Raw genomic sequence first — 26,505 nt, forward strand, 5'->3', positions numbered from 1 at the left:
AGGGGCTAGGCTTTGAGTTGGAACTGTCTGGCCTGCATTTCGTCCTGTCTACACTGCTGCACGCACGCCCCGAAGTTTTCCTGAGTGATGAGACAAAATGTGTTTTCCTTGGCCACCCAGAGCCCCTGTTTTCAGAGCAGACGGTAGAATACGAGAAAATGCTTTCAAGTATAAGAAGTACCTCAAACGATCTGCAAATAATACTGGGGTTACAGGCTCTGCCAGCTTTTGAAGTAGCAAATCCGTTACGCCATAGTTAGGGTACAAGCGAATAATAAAAATAGTGAGATTAATTTTAAAAGTTGTCTTAGAATGATTTCTTTCACACTGAGTCTGGATGCACACGGGGCAGCTCTGAAGGTCCTGCTTCAGTTTGTACGATCGGACAAACTTTAAGTGGAATTTAAACTCATGGGAAGTTGGTTGATGTGACAGGAGATTTTTGAACATGTTTTAACCTGTGCCTGAAAGACATTCAGTGTTGGGATACCATTTCGAGGAGAACATTCCTAGATCCCATGTAAATGTCAGGTTACAACGTAAAGATGTAATGACATTCTTTATGTATCTTCAGCGCTCATTCTAAAGGGCCACCGTCCCAGATACTGTCTCCTCAGACTGATCAGCGGGTGGGAGTGGCCGTTTGTTCAGATCAGCCCTTCCCTACCTGCTCTCGGCCCTGCCACCCTTTCTGCATTCTGTAGAATAATTTGGGTCTGCAGCAAAATTTCATTTCTTTTCTCAAATCCCTTTCCTTCCCCTTGAAATGCAGTTTAAATGGAGGCCCTACGGTGAAAGTTGCAATATTCAGTGTCCTTTTAGTATAATCCTTTCTCAAACTAGGAGCCCTAGCAGTGTCGCCTGAAATAGAAATGACCTCGAGACCGTCGGCGGTAGCTCCGTTAGGGGGAGGCAGACCTTGTACTGCCCCTGTAGAAAGTTTCCAGTTTCCAGGAGCAGAGTTATCTCTTACACTAACATTTTTTCTGAGGTAACCCCTCTGGTGGTTGAGAACTCTGGTAAAGGTCCCTTCAGAGCATGAGTTTTTCAGGAGTCCCAAAGTAAGACTTAACCAGTTTCGGGGTTACTGGTTGCCTTTCTGTTTGTGTGCTAACTTGCTATGCCATGTGCTATTTTAGTGTTTGGGGAAAACGAAAAATAAAACGTGTTATTTAGCATAATAAATGTCTTCTTTTACGTGTGCAGTCTCGGTTCACCTTGTCTTTTATCAACGCTGTCTTCCTCATATTGAAAAGTCTTTTAGCACTGGTCCAAGTAGGCTGCCGACTTAGAAGACCGGAAGCAGAGCTTGAAAGACAACCCGCGAAGCCAGGTCGGAACTCTCTGCTCTCATTTTCCTCCCAGGACATAGTGAGAACGTGTTGTGATCCTCTGGTGATCGCCGCCACTGTGAAGGACGCTGTCCTGGTTGGGCAGTAAGAGCCCTGTTTGGGGTCACCAAGGGATGGTGAGGTGAGAACACGGAATTGTTTTAAAATGGGAACCGTTTTCTTGTCAAGCCCCTGCCTGCCCTTTTTTGTTTTAAATTAAATCTACTCCTTTGGGATAGAACTTTCTGTGACCCATCGACTGTTTTATTTCCTTTGTTTTGTAAATTGCAAGAATAGAAATTTTCAACCAGTTGCAAAGAACAAATATGGAATTCTCTATTGAGTATCCGATGCTAAATAAATTTGGAATGTCTTCATGTGGTTATATTAGAATAAGTTGTGTTTTTTCTGAGTGCCACTTTGGGGGAATGTTCACTATAACAACTTATTTCTTTAATTTTTTAATACATGGGGCGCCTGGGTGGCGCTGTCAGTTAAGTCTCTGCCTTTGGTTCAGGTCATGATCCCAGGGTCCTGGGATCAAGCCCCAGATCGGGCTCCCTCCTCTCCCTCTCCCTCTCCCTGTGCTTGTGCTCTCTCTCTCTGTCAAAAAAATAAAATCTTAAAAAAAATAAAATTTTTAAGTACACATAATATTTGGCCGAAATTTTTCCCTTTGGCGCTGTGTCCAGTTCCTGTTCGAAAACAGGCCTCTCCTGTGGAAGTTCTAGGGTGGAGAGGTGATGATAAATGCACTGTATAAAGTTTCATGACTTTACAAAATAAGGCCTTCTATAAACATTTTTCTGAGGCATTTAGTATAGAAATACAATATTCTTTCAGATAAATTGTTTCCATGATTGAGTTATAAAAGGGATAAGTCTTTTAAGTTTTCATTTTATTTATTTTTAAACAATTTTAATTTTTTTTTAAAGATTTTATTTATTTATTTGAGAGAGAGAGAGAATGAGAGAGAGCACGAGAGGGAAGAGGGTGAGAGGGAGAAGCAGACTCCCCGCCGAGCAGGGAGCCCGATGTGGGACTCGATCCCGGGACTCGAGGATCATGACCTGAGCCGAAGGCAGTCGCTTAACCAACTGAGCCATCCAGGCGCCCTAAGTTTTCATTTTAATTCCAGTTAACGTACAGTGTAATGTTAATTTCAGATACAATCTAGTGATTCAGCACTTCCGTAGGTCACCTGGTGCTCCTCACGACAGGTGCAGTCCTTAATCTCCATCACCTATTTAACCCACCCCCTCCTCCCTCACCTCTGGTCACCATCAGTTCTCTGTAATTAAGAATCATTTCTTGGTTTGTCTTCCCCGCCCCCCCTTTGCTTGTTTGTTTCGTTTCTTAAATTTCACATATGAATGAAATCATATGCTGTCTTTAGAGACATATGCTGACTTAAATTTTGCTTAGCATAATACTCTCTAGCTCCATCCATGTTTTTGCAAATGGCAAGATTTCATTCTTTTTTATGACTGATATTCCATTATACACACACATGCACATACCACATCTTTATCCATTCATTAATCGATGGACACTTGGGGTGCTTCCGTATCTTGGCTATTGTAAATAATGCTGCTATAAACATAGGGGTGCGTGTATCCTAAAAGGGAGAAGTCATTTGAAAATTTTTAGGTTGTATCATTTTGGCAATGAAAACTGAGGGAAGTTTGCTTTAGAAGTTAAGTTTTTATGGCTTTGTTTTTTGCCTTTGTGGATTCTGCTCTTAAGGATTGAGCACAGTCATTTTAAATTTAGAAGCACTTCCCATAGTACAAAATCTTGGACTTGGTTATTCACATATGGAAATCATAATTTTTAACATTGGAATGAACAGTGAGGTGTTGAGTGATTATGAAGTTACAAGCCAGTGACGAATAAGAAATTAAGAAGCTTGCATTTAAATAGATCCTTGTAGGACTACTGGTTTTGTAAATAAGAAGGCATGTTTATTTGGAGCTTGCTGTACATCACTGTGTATTCAAACAGACTATTTACTGTAGTTTTCCATAGAAAAAGAAATGTACTATAGAATTCTCCCTATACTCGCCCATAGATAATTTAAAAATTCTTCTTAAACCTTCCAAAGAGAGAATTAAGGGGTCTCCTAAACAATCTAGATGAGCTCAGAGCTAGAAACTGCTCTTTGCCCTGGCTAGTGGTGGAAGCTTTGAAACACACCCCAACCGAGAGTTAGATTCAGTGTAGATATTTGAAGTTAGGGACCTAGAATTTAATAGGATGATTGCTTCTACTTGGCTTCTCTTTGCTTCTAAAATGTTATCTTTTTTCCAATTTTATTTTTATCAAAACTTGATCAATCAGGTCAATGAAAGAGGCATTTGTGCTTCAAACTCTGCAAACTTCTTTGAGCTCTACGTCGGATTGACCGAAATTTGCCTAGGAAAGACTGTTTGCAAAGGGGCTTGCCGCTTAGGAGAGGCCATCTTCACAGGATACACTTTTCCTCTTCTTGGAACAGATGATCTTGCTTTATTGAGGCACATGTTTTAAGGGAAGTGTTTGGGTTGAGTTGGGAGGGGGTGTGGCGGCCCCGCTGCATCCGACCATTGCATTGCCACATTTATAGCCCGCGCCCGTTGGGTCTGAGGAGTCCTTGAGTGCTGTGTTTTCTTCTGGTAAACAGCTCCGTTATTTACGGGAGCAAGAGTGGGCTTTGCTGCAGTTTCGCTCTGCTGGTGTGTTGAGTAGCTCTTTACAGTTAATTTTTCAAAGTGTTTAGTTACATAACGATATAAGGAGTTTTCCTGGGGCAGCTGTGCTTCACCTCCAGGGTATTGACAGGGCAATTCTCCAGTTAACCGAGTCACGCTTTCAGGTTTGTTTTTTTTTTTTTTAGGCAGTGGATTTATCCTGTTTTCTGTCTCCTGCCTATTATTTCTGCTCTCAGAAAATGAGTGATTTGTTTGAAGATTGGGGAATAGGCTCTGTTTTCTTTCTTTTTTTTTTTTTTTAAGATTTATTGATTTATTTTAGAGAGTCAGGGGGAGGAGCAGAGGGAGAGGGAGAAGCAGACCCCACCCCACCGCCCGCTGAGCACAGAGCCAGATGTGGGGCCCTGATCCCAGCACCCTAAGATCATGACCTGAGCAGAAATCAAACGGACGCTTAACCAACTGTGCCATTCAGGCACCCTTAGGCTCTGTTTTCTTTCTTTTTTTTTTTTAAGATTTTGTCAGAGGGTGAGAGAGAGAGCTTACAAGCAGAGGGAGAAGCAGGCTCCCTGCTGAGCAAGGAGCCTGATGCGGGACTCGATCCCAGGACCCTGGGATCATGACCTGAGCCAAAGGCAGACGTTTAACTGTCTGAGCCACCCAGGCGTCCCCAACCTCCTTTCTTTTTTTTTAAGATTTTATTTATTCATCTGACATAGATGCCGCAAGAGAAGGAACACAAGCAGGCGGAGTGGAAGAGGGAGAAGCAGGCCTCCTGCTGAGCAGGGAGCCCGACGCGGGGCTCGATCCCAGGACCCCGAGACCACGACCCAAGCCGAAGGCAGATGCCCAACGACTGAGCCACCCAGGCGCCCCCCCCCCTTTTTTTTAGGATTTTATTAGGCTCTGTTTTCTAATTCTGGAAGCTTATCTCCTGTTATACTGAAGTCTGCCAGCACTCTACCACTGCTGATTAGTAAGAAGACTTGGAGGAAGCATGTCTCTGCTCCTTTGACATGAGTTGCTGTATAGAGAAACAGAACCAATAGGATGTAGAGATACAGATAGACAAGGATAGTCCTTAGAGGAATTGGCTCACGTGATAGCAGAGGCTGAGAAGTCCCACCATCTGCCATCTGCACGCTGGAGAACCGGGAAAGCCGGTGGGCAAGGCCTGACGATTACGGAAGCTGATGGTGCTCCCGGTTCAAGTCTAAAAGCCCAAGAACCAGGAGCACAATGTCAGGGCAGAAGCTGGAGGTCTCAGCTCAAGTGAAGAGCGAGCAAAATTGCCCCTTAACTGCCTCCTTCCGTTCAGGCCCCACGCGGGTTGGATGATGCCCACCCAGATTTGCAAGGGCGATCCTTACTCTACCAGTTCTCTTCTGGAAACGCTCTTAGAGACACACCCAGAGACAATGTCTTACCAGGCATCCGGGCGTCCCTCAGCCCAGTCAAGTCGATGTAAAATTAACCATCACTGTCGTTCAGCTGCCTCTTGTCAGCTGAGTTCTCAGATGCCCTGAAAAGTCTGCTTTTTGTAGGACACCCGAGGGATGCCGTAGCTAGGATACAGCAGTTTCTGGTCACCACCGCTCCTGCTCCGAGACTTGGTAAGTAAGGACTCACACCTGTGCAGAAAAACCTGCTTTTTGTAGGAGAGTGATTGGGAAAGGAGGGGTGTTGTCTTATTTTCACTACAGGTGCTTTGTTCTCTAGGTGGCAAGTGCCAACAGACACGTGTCTGAATTCATCCAGAAACTGAGAGCGCAGCAGTGGGGGGCACACCCCCCTTCCCCAGCCTTGTGCCTCAGGGGAGTGGGCTGATTCCACGTCCCTGCACCCAGTTGAGGGGCAGCGGGCCTCACTGGTAGATTCATGTTCACATTTCCCACTCTGCCATGTAAAACCAAGGTTTGGCAAATACGTGATTTTATTTATTTATTTTTAATTTTTAAAAAAGATTTTATTTACAGGGGTACCAATGAACAGGTTTTAAAAGAAAACCCAGGGGGCACCTGGGTGGCTCAGATGGTTAAGCGTCTGCCTTCGGCTCAGGTCATTATTCCAGGGTCCTGGGATCGAGCCCCACATCGAGCCCCACCATCAGGCTCCTGGCTCAGTGGGGAGCCTGCTTCTCCCTCTCCCTCTGCCTCTCTCCCTGCTCATGCTCTCTCTTTCTCTCTCTCTCTCTCTCTCTCTGTGTGTCTCAAATGAATAAATAAAATCCTTAAAAAGAAAAAAAAAACCCCAGGACTTTTTGGTCATGCTAATAGCCATATCAAAATACTTAAACTGTGAAAAAGATGACACATTTTTCCCACTGAGAAAGGAGGAGGCCTCCACAGGATTTAAGCCCTGGGGTGTCTTACTCCCCGGGGCAGGTTTCTCGGCCTGAACCGTTCTCATCTGAAATGAACTGGACATTTTCATCCTTTTTCTGGATCACCCTTCCTCCTTCCAACACACTAAAACCCAGGGCACTGAGTAGGGAAGTGGTCAAGGTCAAGTCTGAGAGTGAAGTGCTAGTATTTTGCCACTTTCATGGTCAAAGGACAAACTCACGGCTAACCTACAGGAAGCTGGTGGAAAAACAAAGTCATTTTTTTAATGTAATATTCACCATATTAAATGATGTGTTAAAATAAAAAGGTTGGTTCCAATCTCCGAGGACCCTTTTTAGAGACCATGTGACAAATTCAGGGAATTAAAGAGTCCCAGAGTACAGATTACATTCAACCCCAATACACGATATTCTCCTGGAACCAAAGTGTGGTGTTTGATTACGATGCTCTGGTTAGAGAATCCCTCATATAGGAAAAAGAGGAGACGCTGATTTTAACAGAAATTCCAACAGTATTACAGTATTAACAGTACTTACTTTTATTTTATTTTATTTTTTTTAAGATTTTGTTTATTTGACAGAGACAGAGAAAGAGGGAACACAAGCAGAGGGAGTGGGAGAGGGAGAAGTAGGCTTCCCGCTGAGCAGGGAGCCCATTGCGGGGCTCGATCCCAGGACCCTGAGATCATGACCTGAGCCGAAGGCAGATGCTCAACGACTGAGCCAACCAGGCGCCCTGGTACAGGGCTTTTTTGAAGGTATTATTTCTGAAGCTGTGGGGGGCATTTCGTGTTGCACTTGGAGTTGGCAGATGAGGTCAAATGTGTGAAAAGGTCAAGCTTTATTTATTTTAAAAGATACTATTTTAAAATATTTTATTTATTTATTGAAAGAGAGAGAGAGAGAGCACAGAGGGAGAGTGAGAGGGAGAAGCAGACTCCCTGCCGAGCAGTTATTAATTTGTCAGAGTGAGCACACACAAGCAAGGGGAGCAGCTGAGGGAGAAGCAGGCTCCCCACTGAGCGGGGAGCCCAATGCGGGACTCAATCCCAGGACCCTGGGATCATGACCTGAGCTGAAGGCAGACGCTTAACTGAGCCACCTAGGCGTCCCAAGTTGTTCCTTTATTACATGGCCTTTATTAATCTGGGCACATTTCAGGGGTACATTCTCACCTCCCTCTGAAGGTGAATGAGTGGAGCAAGCCCCAGCGGATGGGATGCTCCTGCCCTGATAATGTGTATTTAGTGAACCAGGGTCATTTTAATGGAGCTGCCTAATTTGGGGGGAATGAATGGGGTGTGAAGCAAAGCCGCCGCCCCCCACCCGTCCACCACCTGTCTGTCATGTGAGGCTCACTTTTGCCACAAGAGGGAGCCACATGTCCACTTAGGGAGTGTCCCTTCAGGGACGACCTTGGTTTGGGGTTTTTTGTTGTTTATTTTGTTTATCCGAATTTGAACTCAAAAACTAACATAAAAATGCTGGACTTAATTCAGTTCGGTGTGGTTAAGCTCAGCGAGCGTGATTTATCAAACCTTACAACAAGATTTAACTCTTGGACTCAACACCCATAGATGGTGCTTTAAAACAAAAAGATAAATGTGTTGGAAACATTAATTTGATGGGTTTATTTTTATTTTTTATTTTGGACAGTGACTTTCAGTATTTCTTTTTCACATTTTCTTTTCATTTTCTTTTTTTTTAAGTAGGCTTCACGCCCAGTATGGAGCTTCACAGGGGCTTGAACTCACAAACCTGAGATCAAGACCTGAGCTGAGATCAAGAGTCAGACGCTTAACTGACTGAACCACCCAGGCGCCTCTGAAACCCCATTTTCACACAGTATCGAGAAGAGCAGTGGTTTTGTTCTGAGGGAGCTTGTCAGAGAATTCACTTCTGCCCAGGGATGCACACAGCCTCCCAAGCAGCTGAGCCCCAATGGGTCCCTTCAGATTGGTCGGGTCGTGGGTCTGTGGTGACTCAGCTTGGGCCACAGTGGGCTCGTCCTGAGCCTGACCCATGTGTGAGAGCTTCTTGGAGACCCTGACAGGGAAATTTGCCACAGGAATCAGTCAAGTTTTCACTGGAGAAATCACAACTTTAGATTTCTTTTTGTGGCTCTTGGTGAAATGCTTTTAAAACGTCGGATCCATTAAAATATTGGGAAGTACTGTTGTTCAGTATACTGCTCTTCCAGTGCCTTTTTGTAAAAGATCTGTCAGGGACTTTTCCTAAATGATAAATTGTGATAATAGAGCACATATAAATAGCAGATAAGCTATTTAATTTCTTGGAAATGTTCTGAGTACCACTTAGGACTTACTAAAATAAAGCAGTTTATTTGAATAAACTCCAGGCTTCCTTTGTTAGATGTTTCCGTTTTACTCTCTTGGGGAAGAATTGCTAGGATGTTGCTCCCTTTCTCCTGCTTGATTCAGAATGTAGTTATTCAGAGCTGCTTACATACATTTTGCAAGGTCACCAAACCTGGCATGGTTTTTTATAATAAAACTCATCTTCATGTTACGGAGCTCCTATTTTTATGCACATGGTTCGCCAGATTGGCTGTTGTTGTAAGATGCTTCAGAATGAGGATGTTTTATTAAAAAAACTAACCATCATGTCCTAACTCCAAAGACCTTTTCAGCGGCCATCAGGCAGTTGGCCATTCTGATAGCTAACAGCCATTCATTGAGCCCCCACCCCTGCCTAGGGGCGAGGCAGTGACTACTAGTGGAATGCTCTCTGAAATCCTCAGAACGATCCTGAAACAGTGGTTCTCGTTTCAGGACTGAAGAAATCATGAAGACGAGAGAGCGTAGCTGCTAACTGGCAGAATTATGATTTAAACAGTTTGCTGGGCAGGTTTTTTTTTTTTTTTTTTTTTTCCTGGTCACGTCCCTTCAAGATAGTCATTCAACATCCAGGAAATATTCACCGGGCGCCTACTGTGTAAGGCATCCTCTTAGGTGTTGGAGATGGAGCGGAAAGTAAAACCAAGCCCCAGGGGCGCCTGGCTGGCTCAGTCAGTAGAGCATGGGACTCTTGATCTCGGAGTCATGAGTTCAAACCCCACGTTGGGCGTAGAGATTACTTAAAAAAAATACGACCAAGCCGGCTGTCCTCTCAGAGCCGAGCAGTTCATACTGGTTCCTCATTCAGTAATGAGCGAAAGAAGAAAGGTACAAGCAGGTGTTAATGGGGAAGTGGGAAGGTCTTTGCTGTTAAAAAATACTGATATTTGCTATTTGACTTTCTGATTGTGAAAATGAGAAAGGTCCCATCAAAGAACCCAGGTTTTGTCTAGAGAGGATGACACTGCTAACTGGTATTGGCGAGGTCTCCAAGGATGAAAGCCAGATCCCCCCCACTTTGTCTTGAATCTTTCCCAACCGCAGGCTGTATCACGGCCATGTCAGCCTCAGACTTTCTTTTCTTTTCTTTTTTTTTTTAAGATTATGCATGCATGTATGTATGTATGTATGTATTTGACAAAATGAGAGAGCAGGAGAGCACAAGCAGGGGGAGGGGCAGAGGCAGAGGGGAGCCTGACGTGGGGCTCGGTTCCAGGACCCTGGGATCATGACCTGAGCCGAAGGCAGATGCTTAACCAACTGAGCCAGCCAGGTGCCCCAGCCTCAGACTTTTTTTAAGATTAAAAAAAAAAAACAAAACCCAAAAAACAAAAAACAACTTGAATGAATCTAAAGTTATGAAAATTATACTGGTACTACCCAATACAGTAGCTCCTACCGCATGTGACTACTTAAATTTTAATTAAAATAAATTTAAGAAAAATCCAGTTCCTCACTCATACAGCCACCTTTCCAGTGCTTCGTACTTACCTGCAGCTAACAGCCATGGCAGTGAAAATGCAGAGAAAGAACATTTCTCTCATGGAAAGTTCTATCGGACAGAAGGTATGTCACAGTCATACTTGTGACCATTTTGCTTCTTTGGGATATGAAGATCTTTGACATATTGGAGTGTGTGACTTTAACTTTAACCACCCCTGGCCCCCCCTCCCATCAAACTAAGACAAAAACACTATTCTCTTGAAGTGGGGGGAAGGGGTATCACAAGTTTGCACATGATTTTCTGAAAGCTTTGCTCGACAAGAAGGGATTGTCTTAGTCTCTCACTTTGTATCGTATTCATGAGTGTATTAGGGTTCTGGAAAGAAAAGGAAGCAATAGTGTACAGAAGACATAAAAGAGGAGATTGATGATGGGCGTGGGCTTCTGCCATTTTGGAGGCTGACACGGGCCACGATACGCTCTTTGCAAGCTGGAGAAGCAGAAGAGCAGGTGACAGGACACCCCAAGACCAGAAGCAGGAGCTCCGGCGACTGAGGACAAGAGAAGATGCATGTCCCAGCTCAAGAAGAGGGAATCTGCCCTTCCTCCGCCTTTTTGTTTTATTCAGGCCCACGGCTGCTTGCCCACATTGGTTTGGGCAGATCTTTATGAGTCTACCGATTCAAATGCTAATCTCTCAGAAACACCCTCACCAGACACACCGGAAATAATGTCCTACCAGCTCTCTGGGCATCCTTATCCCGGCCAAGTCGACGTGTAAAATTAACCATCACGGGAAGCCCTTCACGACCCCGAGATCAAGAGTCGCATGCTCTACTGATTGAGCCGGCCAGGTGTCCTTCTCTCTCTGGAAGGAAGATGTGAAAGTTTAGCACAGTGCCAGGTACATGCAAGGTCTGGGACACAGAGTGGCATCCTTTCTTCATCTTTATAGGATTCTGTAGATTTAAAAATATATTTTAAAATGTAGAGCCGTTGGGCCCTCTCAGTTAAACTCTAAGCATTTTGTGGCCCAGTGGCAACAGGTTTTAAAGTCTCTTTCAACCCTGCACCTTTTGAAAACTGTCAGCTTCCATGAGACTCGTCACCCCAGCCGGTGATGTTAGGGAAGGAGGGTGCACCGTGGTGTAGTGCACTCCAAAGGAAAAACACGCACAGGTTGAAAGCCTGACCTTGGCTCTGGTCACGGGAGTTGATGATTCATGAGAACATCCTGTATGGCCCCCCCTTCTAGAGCCACTTGGGGACTCAAACCGTGAGAGAGGACAGCGTGAGGAATCCAGGCAGGTCTTGGAGGCTGTTGTCCCCCCTAGACCTGAGGGTTTTACCAAGGAATCCTTGAGCTCCTTCCAGCTTCCAGCTCGGCCTCCCCCTTGTCGCCTCCAAAAATAGAATTTGGAACTTATTCCCCATGTGACCTAATGCGTGTCACACTCGTGGGCAGGAAGTGAATGCTTTCCTGCCAGGCCCGAGCCGTCCCCAGGAGATGGTCTGGGAAGGAATGCCTTCTCTGTCCTACTTCACGGCAGAATGTCAGCACGCTTATTTTAAGGCTACTTTCTTCGTCCGAAAACACGGCATGCTCTTCAAAACGGCAGCAAAAGAGGTCAGATTGGCTTGATTCGGATGATCCTCGGTGTTTACGCTTCCTAAAGTATGGTCAGCTATTAGTAATCATGCCCTCCATCCCCTTGACCCCTGTTCTGGGCTCTGTGCGGCTCATAAAAACGGTGAGGTCGGCTCATTAGGGAAACACTCATATCCTCTAGACGATTAGAGCAGGCAACAGAATTTGGCTCGTTGACCCAACGTACAGCTGACTGAAGCAGGCAGGCCATGGCTCGAAATGTTTGGCAATAGTAATTTGGGGTTTCCGGGATTTGCAGTAAGAATCGGCCGTCCTCATTTCATTGTGACTGTGTGTCAGGGTGTAAGGATACACGGTGAGCAGGACCCGAGATAGTCTGGAACATCCACGGGTTAGGGAGGAAAGTGACACCCAAGCCCGTCATTAACTGCCTTTGCGTGTTGAGATCTCTCACAATGTCAGGTACTTAGTGTCCCTGAACTGTACACTTACAGATGCTTAATTTTATGTGAGGTATATTTTACTACCAAAACAAACCAAACAAAACTTAAAAAAAAAACTTTTGAGGAGAAATGACCAAGGCTGTGGAGTCTTTTTTTTTTAATATTTTTATTTGACAGAGAGAGACACAGCGAGAGAGGGAACACAAGCAGGGGGAGTGGGAAAGGGAGAAGCAGGCCTCCCGGAGAGTGGGGAGCCCGATGCGGGGCTCGATCCTAGGACCCTGGGACCATGAACTGCTCCCCCTCTGGCTCTCTTATTCCTGAGGGAGGAGTGAGGACACTGTTTCCCTAGCTACATACCTTAACCCTCCGTATGGACTGAACTGTGTGCCACCCCCCCCCATTCATAGGTTGAAGCCCGAACCTCCAATGTGAAGGTATTTGGAGATAGGGCCTTTAGGAGGTAGTTATTTTTAGATGAGGTCATGAGGGTGGGACCCCCACGATGGGATTACTGACCTTTCTTTCTTTCAATTCAATTAGTTAACATATAATGTATTACTGTTTTAGAGGTAGAGGTCAGTGATTCATCAGTCTTATATAATACCCAGTGCTCATTACATCATGTGCCCTCCTTAATGCCTGTCACTCAGTTACCCCATCCCCCACCCCCTCCCCTCCAGCAACCCTCAGTTTGTTTCCTATGGTTAAGAATCTTACGGTTTGTCTCCCTCTCTGATTTCGTCTTGTTCTATTTTTCCCTCCCTTCCCCTATGCTCCTCTGTTTTGTTTCTTAAATTCCACATATGAGTGAGCTCCTAGGATAATTGTCTTCCTCTGACTTATTTCACTTAGCATAATACCCTCTAGTTCCATCCACGTTGTTGCAAATGGCAAGGTTTCATTTTTTTTTTTTTTTTTTTTTGATGGCTAAGTAGTTTCCACTGTGTGTGTATCTTCTTTATCCATTCATCTGTCGATGGACATCTGGGCTCTTTCCATAGTTTGGCTATTGTGGACATTGCTGCTATAAACATTGGGGTGTGGGTGCCCCTTTGGATCACTACATTTGTATCTTCAGGGTAAATCCCTAGTAGTGCAATTCTTGGGTTGTAGGGTAGCTCTATTTTCAACTTTTTGAGGAACCTCCATACTGTTTTCCAGAGTGGCTGCACCAGCTTGCATTCCCACCAACAGTGTAGGAGGGTTCCCCTTTCTCTGCATCCTCGCCAACATCTGTTGTTTCTTGACTTGTTAATTTTAGCCATTCTGACCGGTGTGAGGTGGTATCTCGTTGTGGTTTTCTTCCCTGATGCCGAGTGATGTGGAGCATTTTTTCATGTGTCTGTTGGCCATTTGGATGTCTTCTTTGGAGAAATGTCTGTTCATGTCTTCTGCCCATTTCTTGATTGGATTATTTGGGTTTTGGGTATTGAGTTTGATAAGTTCTTTATAGATTTTTGGGCACTAGCCCTTTATCTGATAAGACATTTGCAAATATCTTCTCCCATTCTGTTGGTTGTCTTTTGGTCTTGTGGACTGTGTTTTTTTTGCTGTGCAAAAGCTTTTTATCCTGATGAAGTCCCAATAGTTCATTTTTGCCCTTGCTTCCCTTGCCTTTGGCGATGTTTCTAGGAAGAAGTAGCTATGGCTGAGGTCGAAGAGGCTGCCTGTGTTCTCCTCGAGGATTTTGATGGACTCCTGTCTCACATGTAAGTCTTTCATACAAAAATATGAAATATGTCTTTCACACACAAAAATATGTGTGTGGTGTAAGGAAATGGTCCAGTTTCATTCTTCTGCATGTGGCTGTCCAATTTTCCCAACACCATTTGTTGAAGAGACTGTCTTTTTTCCATTGGACATTCTTTCCTGCTTTGTCGAAGATGAGTTGACCATAGAGTTGAGGGTCCATTTCTGGGCTCTCTATTCTGTTCCATTGATCTATGGGTCTGTTTTTGTGCCAGTACCATACTATCTTGATGATGACAGCTTTGTAATAGAGCTTGAAGCCCGGAATTGTGATGCCACCAGCTTTGGTTTTCTTTTTCAACATCCATTTGGCTATTCGGGGTCTTTTCTGGTTCCATACAAATTTTAGGACTATTTGTTCCAGCTCTGTGAAAAAAGTTGATGGTATCTTGATAGAGATTGCATTGAATGTGTAGATTGCTCTAAGTAGCATAGACATTTTAACAATATTTGTTCTTCCAATCCATGAGCATGGAATGTTTTTCCATTTCTTTGTGTCTTCCTCAATTTCTTTCATGAGTGTTCTATAGTTTTCTGAGTACAGATCCTTTGTCTCTTTTGTTAGGTTTATTCCTAGGTATTTTATGGTTTTCGGTGTAATTATAAATGGGATCAACTCCTTAATTTCTCTTTCTTCAGTCTCATTGTTAGTGTATAGAAATGCAACTGATTTCTGTGCATTGATTTTATATCCTGGCACTTTGCTGAATTCCTGTATGAGTTCTAGCAATTTGGGGGTGGAGTCTTTTGGGTTTTCCACATAGAGTATCATGTCATCTGTGGAGAGTAAGAGTTTAACTTCTTTGCCAATTCGGATGCCCTTTATTTCTTTTTGTTGTCAACAAGGCATCTTTCTTGATTAAAACTCTTCACAGTGTAGGGATAGAAGGACCATACCTCAATATTATAGAAGCCATCTACGAGAAGCTCACAGCAAATATCACGCTCAATGGGGAAAAACTGAGAACTTTCCCCCTAAGGTCAGGAACATGTCAGTGATGTCCACTCTCACCACTGTTGTGCAACATAGTACTAGAAGTCCTAGCCTCATCAATCAGACAAGAAAAATGGATTAGTGTCTTTATAAGAAGAGGAAGAGACCAGAGTGTACTCTATTTCTCTGCCATGTGAGGACACAGCAAGTAGGTGGCCATCTACAAGCCAGCAAGATGGCCCTCACCAAGAACAAACCTCCTGGCACCTCGATCTTGTATTTGGAGCCTCCAGAACAGTAAGAAAGGAATGTCTGTTGTTCAAGCCCCCGGTCTGTGGTGTTTTGTTATAACAGCCCGGGATGACAAAGACACCCTCAGAGTACAATGCGTGTTTCACTTGTAGGGATGTCTGCAGACCTGGGTTGTCCTGACCCTCTGCTTCTCAGAGGGAAGGGTGCCTGAAGCACTGGTTGGTACACTTCTTAGAGAGTATGCCCCCCAAAATGCCAAGATAATCACCTCCTACCTTGCTGCCACAGAAGCCCATGGGGAGATCACAGAGAAAACATAGCCACACATACAGACATGACTACATTTTCTCTATTATGAACTTTACAATGTTGTCTTGGCCCTCAAGCTTAGAGAAGGGAAGGAAACTAACTTGGCCTGGTGTCCATATATGGATGTCACTCTCTTTTTGGGGTAATAAAAATGTTCTAAATTTGATTGTGGTGATGGTTGCACGACTCTATGACTAGACAAAAGCCATTGAATTGTACACTCTAATTTTTATTTTTTAGTAATCTCTATGCCCAACGTGAGGCTTGAACTCACAACCCCGAGATCAAGAGTCACATGCTCTTCCAACTGAGCCAGCCAGGTGCCCCGAATTGTATACTTTAAATGGATGGATTGTATGGTGTATAAGTTGTATCTCAATAAAGCAGTTTAAGTGAAACCAGTAATTCTATGCTAGAGCCAGTTAAAGGGGAGGAATGAAGAGAGTAATGGGATGGGAGCTAGGGAAGCCTAAGTTACAGACAGACATGCCACACTCAGTGGTTCTTAGCGTGGGGTGGGGGGGTAGCTGGACTGACCCATAGGGGGCATTTGGAAATGTGGGTGTTGGTTGGCTGATTCCGTGACTTGGGAAGTGCCCTTGGCATTGAGGGGGTGAGAGCCAGAGAAGCTAAACATCCTGCAATGCCTACATCAGTCCTGCACACTAAGAATTATCCCAACTACTAGCACCCCATTTCCTACCCCCTCCCTCCAACCAAAAAACTTTGCTCGGGGGAGATTTCTTGACATTAGCATTTATGTATTTTAGTACTTTTCTACACAAGGCTTTGAAAAGCTCTGTTGCATTTTTGCAACCGTAGGAATAAATTCACATCAGCTTCCATGCCCTCAGCTTTATGAGGTATAACTGACAAAATTGTAAGATATATATATATATATATTTTAAGATTTTATTTATTTGACAGAGACATAGCGAGAGAGGGAACACAAGCAGGGGGGAGTGGGAGAGGGAGAAGCAGGCTTCCCACTGAGCAGGGAGCCCGATGTGGGGCTCGATCCCAGGACCCCGGGATCATGACCTGAGCCGAAGGCAGATGCTTAACTGACTGAGCCACCCAGGTGCCCCAAAATTCAGGTCATGATCCTAGGGTCCTGGGATTGGCCCCCGCATTGGGCTCCCTGCTCAGTGGGGAGTCTGCTTCTCCCTTTCCCCCCTGCTCATGCTCTCTCTCTAGCTCTCTCTCTCTCAAATGAATAAATACAATCTTTAAAAAAATATACATCGTGATAATTTGATATATATGTGTGTGTATATATGTATGTGTGTGTGTGTGTGTATACACACATATATGTATATAATGAAAGCATTTCCTCCCATCTAGTTCATTAGGACATCCATCACCATATATAGTTGATAGCACTGTGTTGTATAATTGAAATTCGCTAAGAAAGTAGAACATCTACTTTCATGTCCACATTAGATTCCCAGACCTTATTTATCTTATAGCTGAAAGCTTGTACCCTTTTACTAACATCTCACTATTCCCGCCCCCACCCCCAACCCAGCCTCTGCCAACCGCTTTTCTACTTTTCTGTTTCTATGAGTTTGACTTTTTTTTTTTTAGATTCCACATATAAGTGATGCCACACAATATTTGTCTTTCTCTGTCTGGCTTATTTCACTCAGCATAATGCCTTCAAGCTCCATCCATGTTGTCACAAATGACAGGATTTCCCTCTTTCTCATGGCTGAAGAATCCTCCATTGTATGTATGTATATGTACCTCTCATCTTCTTTATCCTTGCATCTGCTGATGGACCTTAAGGTTGCTTTCACATCTTGGCAATTGTGAATAATGCTGCAACGAGCACAGGAGTGTAGCTATCTCTTCAATGTCCTGTTTTCATTTCCTTTGGATGTATACCCAGCAGTGGGAGTGCCGATCATATGGTGGTTCTATTTTAGTCTTTTGAGGAATTTCCATACTGTTTTTCTTAGTGGCTGCACCAATTTATATTCCCACAAACGGAGCAGGAAGGTTCCCTTTTACCCGCTTCCTTGCTAAGGCTTGTTGTTGATATCTCTTGTCTTTTGGATGACAGCCATTCTAATAAATGTGACGTGAGATCTCATTGTGGTTTTGCTTTGCATTTCTTTTTTTTTTTTAACTTTATTTTATTTACGTCACCTCTACACCCCACGTGGGGCTCGAACTCATGACCTCGAGATCAAGAGTCACATGCTCTTACGCCTGAGCCAGCCAAGGTGTCCCTGGTTTGCATTTCCCTGATAATGAGTGATGTTGAGCACCTTTTCATGGACCTGTGGGCCACCTGTCTGTCTGTCTCCTTTGGAAAAATGTCTGCAGTTTCTTCTGCCCAGTTTTAAATTGGATTTGTTTGTTTGCCCTTGGAGTTGTGTGAGTTCTTTGTAGCTTTTGGATATTAACCACCTCTTATCAGAGGGATGGCTTGCAATTATTTTTTTTCCCCATTCCATAGGTGGCCTTTCATTTTGCTGGTCGTTTCCTTTGCTGTGCAGAACATTTTTAGCGTGATGTAGTCTATTTTTGCTTTCGTTGCCTTAGTTTTTGGTATCCTGCATCCGCTTTTGATTCTTGCACCGGATCAAACTAAGCCAAGAGCTGGTCTGTCCTTAAGCCCAGAGGTCCTCACTTCTGCGGGATCCGTTGGCTCTGGTTTCTTCCTTGGGGTCTCACCCAGGTTTTGTTATTTGTTTAGAGGTTATTTTTAGCCAGCCGGACCAGTTTTGAGGTAAATCTTTTGGGTATTTGCATGGCATTATTTTTTTTAACTGATCATGACTATTTTAAACTGAGTGAATATAAGTTCTAGGGCAGAAACATTTCCTTTTTAAGGCGCCGTTTCTCTGGCAGTTAGAAAAACTAATCCAAAAGATTAGCAAAAATAGCCTCTCATTAAATAGCTTGAATCTGGGGAAATGCAGGCATTTCTTCTGTTCAGTGAACCTCTCTAGGGTGAGAGCAAGAAAGAAGAGAAGCCGAGGATTGCTGCGGACATCTGTGGATAGTGAAGTCCTTACCGGAACCGAGATTTCTTTTGTTTCAAACCAGGAAGCTTACCTTCCTCGGTGATAAACAGTATATACCTGACCCAAAAATACATCACCAAAAATTTAAGTCAAAGCAGTAGTCTGCTGGGGAGAAAAGCTCTTTCCTTTCCATCTGGGGGCAGTCATCAGCGCAAAGGTAAGCCAAGATGGGTGCTTACAGGTACGTCCAGGAGCTATGGAGGAAGAAGCAATCGATATTATGCACTTTCTTCTTGGGGTACAGTGCTGGCAGGACCACCAGATCTCTGCCCTCCACAGGCCGCCCCCCCCACGCAACCCGGCCTGATAAAGCGTGCAGACTGCGGTACAAGGGCAAGCAAGGTTATGTCATATACCAGATCCTTGTGTGATGGGGTGGCCGCCCAGTTCCTAAGGGTGCAAGCCTGTCCATCATGGTGCTAACCAGCTCAGGTTTGCCCGAAGCCTACAGTCTGTTCCAGAGGAGCGAGCTGGACGCCACCGCGGGGCTCTGACAGTCTTGAATTCTTACTAGTTTGGTGAAGATTACATGTACAAATTCTTTGAGGTTATCCTCATCGATCCATCCCATAAAGCTATCAGAAGGAATCCTGACACCCAGGGGATCACCAAACCAGTCCACAAGCACAGGGAGATGTGAGGGCTGACATCTGCAGGCCACCAGCACGTGGCCTTGGAAAGCGTCCCAAGTTCCAGCACACCACTGGTGGTTCTCGCGGGGGGGCGGGGGGTGGTGCGTGGAGAAGAGGCAATCCTCTTCAGCTCCACCGTAGCCACTAGCATGAGTAATGTTTGTGAAATTCTTACCTAAGTAACGATTTAGGACAGGCGTGTCTTCTTAAATGTGTTCTTTAATTTGTCTGTTAAGATGAATTGTCTGGATGTGCCTGGGTGGCTCAGTGGTTTAAGCATCTGCCTTTGGCTCAGGTCATGATCCCAGGGTCCTGGGATCAAGCCCCACATTGGGCTCCCTGCTTAGCGGGGAGTCTGCTTCTGCCCCTCCCCCCGTTCATGTGCTCTCTCTCTCTCTCTCTCTCTCTCTCTCTCTCGGTCTTAAATAAATAAATAAAATCTTTAAAAATAAAGAAAAATAAAATGAGTTGTCTGCAGATTGTTCCATGAATGGATTGTCAAATAATGAAATTTAAACTGCTATAATGTTTGAAGACTGTAAGTGATGGTGTATCTTGTTTCTAATCAGATGAACCCATTTGTCTTTGCTTTATCTTATTAGGGAGTTTATACATCAGTGTTAAAAATGTTGTTTGCAGGGGGTGGGGGGAGCGCCTGGCTGGCTCAGTAGGTAGAGCATGAGACTCTTGATCTTGGGGTTATGAGTTTGAGCCCCATGTTGGGTGTAGCAATTACTTAAAAAAGTGAAATCTTTAAAACAAATAAAACAAAATGCTGTTTGGTACGATAGATGTGAAATAAATTCTGTAAAAGTGGAATGCAGAAGCTAGCCATGTAGATTTGTTGGTGCATGTGTTGAGACCTACAACTTCACTGGGGTGATGTAATGCTCTTCTGGTTTACTCTGCAATGGCTGTTTTTAGGGGTTTGGTAAGAACAAGCGCATTGCATTGGATTTTGCTTGGAAATGTGAAGAATATCCTAATCTTTTTTCATGATCGTATGCAGGATAATAAAGTTAACGAGGTAGAGCCCACATTTTTAGGTTGAATCCAATATTCCATTTATGTAACTGCTCTTTCTTTTTTCTTTTCTTTCTTTCTTTTTTTTTTTTTAAAGATTTTATTTATTTATTTGACAGAGAGAGACACAGCGAGAGAGGGAACACAAGCAGGGGGAGTGGGAGAGGGAGAAGCAGGCTCCCGCTGAGGGGGCATCCCGATGCGGGGCTCGAACCCAGGACCCTGGGATCATGACCTGAGCTGAAGGCAGACGCTTAACAACTGAGCCACCCAGGCGCCCCAAGCTTAAATTCATTTAAATAAACTACTTAATTATAGTTTAAAAGAATAGCTAGGTCTAATAATGTTAAGATTACTTTTTTTTTTAACTTTCTAGCTGGCAGTATGGTTAAAATTAAGGCTAAAAACTAGGGCACCTGGCTGGCTCAGTCAGTGGAGCATGCAACTCTTGATCTCCAGGTCTTGAGTTCAAGCCCCATGTTGGGCGTAGAGCTTAGTTAAAAAAACAACAACAACTAATTTGTGGCCTCATAGTTGCCAATTCCAAGTGCAGATGTGTCCTAAATACTGTACATGTACAAGAGGGCACCGGGAAGGTTTGTTTTATGGCTGAAGTTCAGATCTGGTTATTGGCATGATCATCAGTATTGGTGGTTAAAGAGAAAATTCCACGAGGGGAAGTATGTGCAATAAGTATGTTCTGTATAGAAAGACTTAAAAGGTGAAAATAAAAAGCTTATGTAGCTGGTCAACTAACGACATCCAAGTCCCTGCTGGTCTAAGTATGTGGGTTCTCACATTAGGCTGCCTGGGTGGGGGCCCAGCCCCATCCCTTCCAAGCCATGGCCAACTGTGGTGTTGAAGATCAGGGACAACTCACAGATGGGCTTAAAGAAGGTTTACTGAATTTATTATGGACAGTAACTTTGAGATATGCTGGGAGACCTGAAAACTGCTTAACATGGCACTTGTGTTCCTTTTTTTGTTTTTTTTAAGATCTTTTATTTATTCATTTGAGAGAGAGAGAGCACAAGCGGGGGGAGGGGGCAGAGGGGAGAGGGAGAAGCAGACTCCCCGCTGAGCAAAGAGCCCAAACTGGGGCTCCATCCCAGGACCCCGAGATCATGACCTGAGCCGAAGTCAGACGCTTAACCGACTGAGCCACCCAGGAGCCCCTTTGGCCAAGTTATTAAGTATCCATGCTTTCTGCTTGCTAGAGTTTGGGTCCCTCCATTTTCCTGCTTTGACCAGCTACCTTAGCAAACAGAACTCAACTTTTAATAAACTGTCAGTTCAATCAATCTGTTACTATTTCCATTTTGCCTTTCAAATAAAACAAGAAGTTGGAAGACATTAATTTAAACTGAGCTTTAGGGCGCCTGGGTGGCTCAGTTGGTTAAGTGACTGCCTTTGGCTTGGGTCGTGATCCTGGAGTCCCAGGATCGAGTCCCACATCGGGCTCCCTGCTCAGCAGGGAGTCTGCTTCTCCCTCTGACCCTTCCCCCTCTCATATTCTCTCTCTCTCATTCTCTCTCTCAAATTAAAAAAAATAAAAAAAATAAAAAAATAAACTGAGCTTTAGTGTCTGATGGGATTGTTTAGGGCTAAAGGCATGTGTTTAATTTCAGTTTGGGAAGATCAAGACATAAGTATATGCCTTCCTTAACAAATTTTTTTTCCTCCTGCCCACAAAGCATCTTTTCAACTGATCATGATACTCAGATTAATTTGCTTACCAAATTATATTTCCATACATTGTTAGTTAAAATTTTTTATTGAGGTGAAATTTACATAACACAAATTAACTATTTTAAAGTAAACAATTCAGGTGTAATTTAGAACACCCACAATGTTGTGCAAACACCACCTCTATCTATTTCCAAAACATTTTCATCACCCCAAAAGGAAACTTATACCCATTAAGCAGTTGCTCTCCATTCCCCATGGGGCCGCTTATTCTGGATATTTCATATACACGGAATCATGGGATATGTGACTTTTGTGATTGGCTTCTTTCATTTATCATGTTTTCGAGGTTCATCTACATTGTAATATGTATCAGTACTCCATTCTTTTTATTACTGAATAATATTCCTCAGACATATTAGTGGACATACCACAATTTGTTTACCCATTCGGTAAGTTGATGTACATTCGGGTTCTTTCCAGCCAGCCTGATGGGCCCAACTGACTCTCGGGGCCGCTGTGATGGTAGATACCAGCCAGAATCCGTGGTCTTGCAGTGTTGTCTTATTTATGTGGCAGAACAGTCGTCAGACATGATATTCAATGAATGCACATGAATTTCACCGGCGTTCCTAGATCTGGAGTTGGTCAATTAATATCCTTTGGGGACTTTTAATCTCCTAGGATTCATTTTTATATTTGACATTTGGAAAACGTTGTGCTCTTTTTTAACATCAGAGAATAAGGTCATTGTTACTCAGTCAACTCCCTAGTATTTTATTCTCAGCCATGCAGAATATTTGTTTTTTTTGGACCTTTCTCTGATTTCAGTTGCATAAACTGTGTATGCCACTGGTTCTCAAGCTAGACTGGTCATAAGAGTCACTGGAAATACGTAACAGCCATGCAGATGGCCAAGATAACCCAATTTAGAAAGCCTGGGTAGAATCTGCATCTTTTCATGCACCAAGGTGGTTTGTAGATAAAACTTCGTGAAACAGTTGTATATACAAATGTCTTGACTTAGTCAGTAACAATCTTTCAGATTGGATGACGGAAATTTTTTCAACATACCAAGTTGAAAGATATGTTTAAAATAATTCATTAAAGTCCCAAAGAACCCATCACCACAAAATATATGTTAAATGAAAATGGAAGAAATACTTAAAAAAAAATTTTTTTTTTAAAGATTTTATTTATTTATTTGACAGAGACAGAGATAGTGAGAGCAGGAACACAAGCAGGGGGAGAGGAAGAGGGAGAAGCAGGCTTCCCGCTGAGCAGGGAGCCCGATGCGGGGCTCGATCCCAGGACTTTGTGATCACAACCTGAGCCGAAGGCAGGCGCTTAACGACTGAGCCACCCAGGTGCCCCATATTTTAAAATTTTTGATGAAAGTAAGTTTTGTGAAGACAGACTTTATATCTGCCCCCATGTGATTTTTTTTGAACTGAAAAAAATAAGTATAGATTATAACAGGAAGTTATAAAAAAAATGTATGGGGAGGTCCCCTATGCCCTTCATCCAGTTGGGCCCAAGGGAAACATCTTGCATAGTTATGGGACCATATATATTATTATATATAACAAATATTACATATGTACCTGTAATATATGACATATATATTACATGTGTGTATAATATATTACAGTAACCAAGGAATTGACATTGATATAATCTACAGAGCTGATTCAGATTTCACCAGTTTAACTCATTTGTGTGTGTGTGTGTGCATGCACATGTGTGTAGTTCAATGCAACTTTATCACGTATGTAGATTCATGTACATACCATCACAATCAAGACAGAATTGTTTCATCACTGCAAGGGTCCCTCGTGTTGTCTTTTTCTTTTCTTTTTTTTAAGATTTTTATTATTTCAGAGAGAGAGCTAGAGAGGGTGAGGGAGAGAGAGAGCACAAGTAGAGTGAAGGGCAGAAGGAGAAGCAGAGTCCCCGCTGAGCGGGGAGCCCGACGCGGGGCTCGATCCCGGTACCCAGAGATCATGACCTGAGCAGAAGGCAGACGCTTAACCGACTGAACCACCCAGGCGCCCCTCTTAAAAATAAAATGTTTTCAAAAATTGTTAAAAAACATCTTTTTGTGTACTTATTTGCTCTCTGTATATCTTTTTTGGGGAAATATCTGTGCATGCCTTTTGTCCATTTTTAAATTAGATTTTTTGTTTGTTTTTAAAGATTCATTTATTTTTTATTCTAGAGAGAGAGAGAGCAGGGGAGGGGCTGAGGGAGAGGGAGAGAGCACAAGTAGAGTGAAGGGCAGAAGGAGAAGCAGAGTCCCCGCTGAGCTTGGAGCCCGACTTGGGGCTCGATCCCAGGACCAAGAGATCATGACCAGAGTTGAAATCAAGACTCAGAGACTTTACTGACTGAGCCACCCAGGTGCCCCCCCCTTTTTTTTATCATGTAGATTGTTTTTACTGTTGAATTTGGAGAGATATTTATGTATTATACATATTCCATTAAAAATATCTTTATTGCTTTTTCTGATTACAGAGGTAATACATGCTCATTATTTTAAAATCCCAGCACTTCAGAAATATATAATACAGAATGTGAAAATTTTCTCTGTCATCCTAGTACAGATCTGACTGTATTAACTGACCATCAGAGGTTTTTTTCTTATGCATACACTATAGACATACTCGTATAAATACTTTTTATTTTAACCAAATGGGATGGCATGGGAACTGTTTAAAACTTGGTTTCATTTTACAATGTATGGTGGACATCTTTACACATTGACTGGTAGGGACCTGCCTCATGCTTTCAAACATCTGCACAATCCTCCAGTTATACACACAAGACTTTTTTTTTTTTTTAAAGATTTTATTTATTTATTTGACAGAGAGAGAGAGACAGCAAGAGCAGAAACACAAGCAGGGGGAGTGGGAGAGGGAGAAGCAGGCTTCCCCGCAGAGCAGGGAGCCCGATGTGGGGCTGATCCCAGGACCCTGGGACCATGACCTGAGCCGAAGGCAGACGCTTAACGACTGAGCCACCCAGGCGCCCTACACACAAGACTTTAGAACCGCAATGATAGCATCCACTTGAAAGGCAGGGAAGTTCCCATGGTATTCTACGTTTCATTTATGTTTGGCGTTTATCATCCTGAAGCATATGGTTTTTCAGGATCTAGAAGCCAAGGCGGCTGTCAATCTTAACTGAGCTCCTGCTTTTGACTGAGAAATTAGTAATGTGGACCAATGGCCTCTTAAGTTTTTACGTAGGAAGTCTTCTTAGCCTCTCCCCCAGATTTTTCCTTAGGAGCCTCCCACCCTGGTGTAAATTAAGCTTCGGACAAAAAACAGCTCCAGGTGTCAAGCTACAATCAGCCCTGGGAACAGAGCTTTGGGACCTTGGCTTTGCTGTTTTGTGGAAATGGATCTGATGATCTGCACAAAAGTTCCTGCCTCTCCTTATGACCAGATTAAAAGTCCAAGTCCCAACAGTGCGTCCCAGGCGCTATAACTGCGCTCAGCTCAGTTCTTCCTCCTCTCCTGTCTCCGGCTCACTGATTGCCGCCCCACCGGCCTCCGCGCCCTTCCAGAAGCGGGCACACGGCAGCCCCAGAGCCTTTGTCCCGGGCTCCTTCTTTGAGAGCTCCTCTCCCACACCCTAGCCCAGCCCACACCGCTCACTCCTTCACCCCTCCCTCTTTGCTCCTAGTCACCTTCTTTAATTAAAAAAAGATTTAAAAAAGATTAGGTACTTTATTTAAGTATAGCATATTTGTCAAGGTAGGTCAATGGTATGATTTCCCAGTTTACACACTTTTTTTTTTTTGAAGATTTATTTATCTATTTATTTTAGAGGGAGAAAGAGTGCAGGGGGGAGGGGCGAGGGAGAGGGAGAAAGTGTCTTAAGCAGACTCCATGCTGAGCATGGAGCCCGATGCAGGGTTCGATCTCATGACCCTGAGATCAGACCTGAGCCAAAATCAAGAGTCCGAGGCTTAACCGACTAAACCACCCAGGCACCCCAGTTTACACACATTTCTTTTATCTGTCTATCTATCTATCATCTATCTATCTATCTATCTATCTATCTATCTATCTATCTATCTACCTATCTATCTATCAGAGACAGAGAGAGCAAGCACAAGCAGGGGGAGTGGCAGGCAGAGGGAGAAGCCGGCTTCCCGCTGAGCAGGGAGCCCGATGCGGGACTTGATCCCAGGACCCTGGGATCATGACCTGAGCCGAAGGCAGACACTTAACCGACTGAGTCACCCAGGCGTCCCTACACACATTTCTAATGGAAAAATTTGGGGAAATGTTTCAGCAATGTAAGGCAAAGCTCTTGAATATCTAGAATACTCATCTTCCTTTATTCTGGGTAACAGAAGGATATAAACTTAAAAACATAAAATAACTTGATAAAAAAAAAAAACCTAAAAATATTTTTCTTTGCACAAATTGTCTCCCTTCCCCCTGCTGTAACACCATTTCATCTCTGCAGAGCAGTTAAAAAATCCTCTTATCAGTGGAGAACAAGAGAAGTATGAACGGGGGCCGTGGCTCCTCCCATTAAATAGTAATCTTGCTCACAAGATTCCTTTTCCCACAGCCTTTGTTGGTTTTGTTTTATACTGTGGTGAAATATCCCTCACATAAAAGTTACCATTTTAGCCATTTTGAAATGGCT

General features: G+C 43.6%; 1 pseudogene; it reads left to right on the forward strand.

The window, feature by feature from the left end:
- The first annotated feature begins 17,934 nt into the window (after positions 1-17,934).
- LOC116625495 lies at positions 17,935-19,279 on the forward strand (annotated as a pseudogene).
- Positions 19,280-26,505: the final 7,226 nt, after the last annotated feature.

This window comes from Phoca vitulina, unplaced genomic scaffold (assembly GCF_004348235.1).
Source record: "Phoca vitulina isolate PV1807 unplaced genomic scaffold, GSC_HSeal_1.0 scaffold79, whole genome shotgun sequence".
Taxonomy (NCBI): domain Eukaryota; kingdom Metazoa; phylum Chordata; class Mammalia; order Carnivora; family Phocidae; genus Phoca; species Phoca vitulina.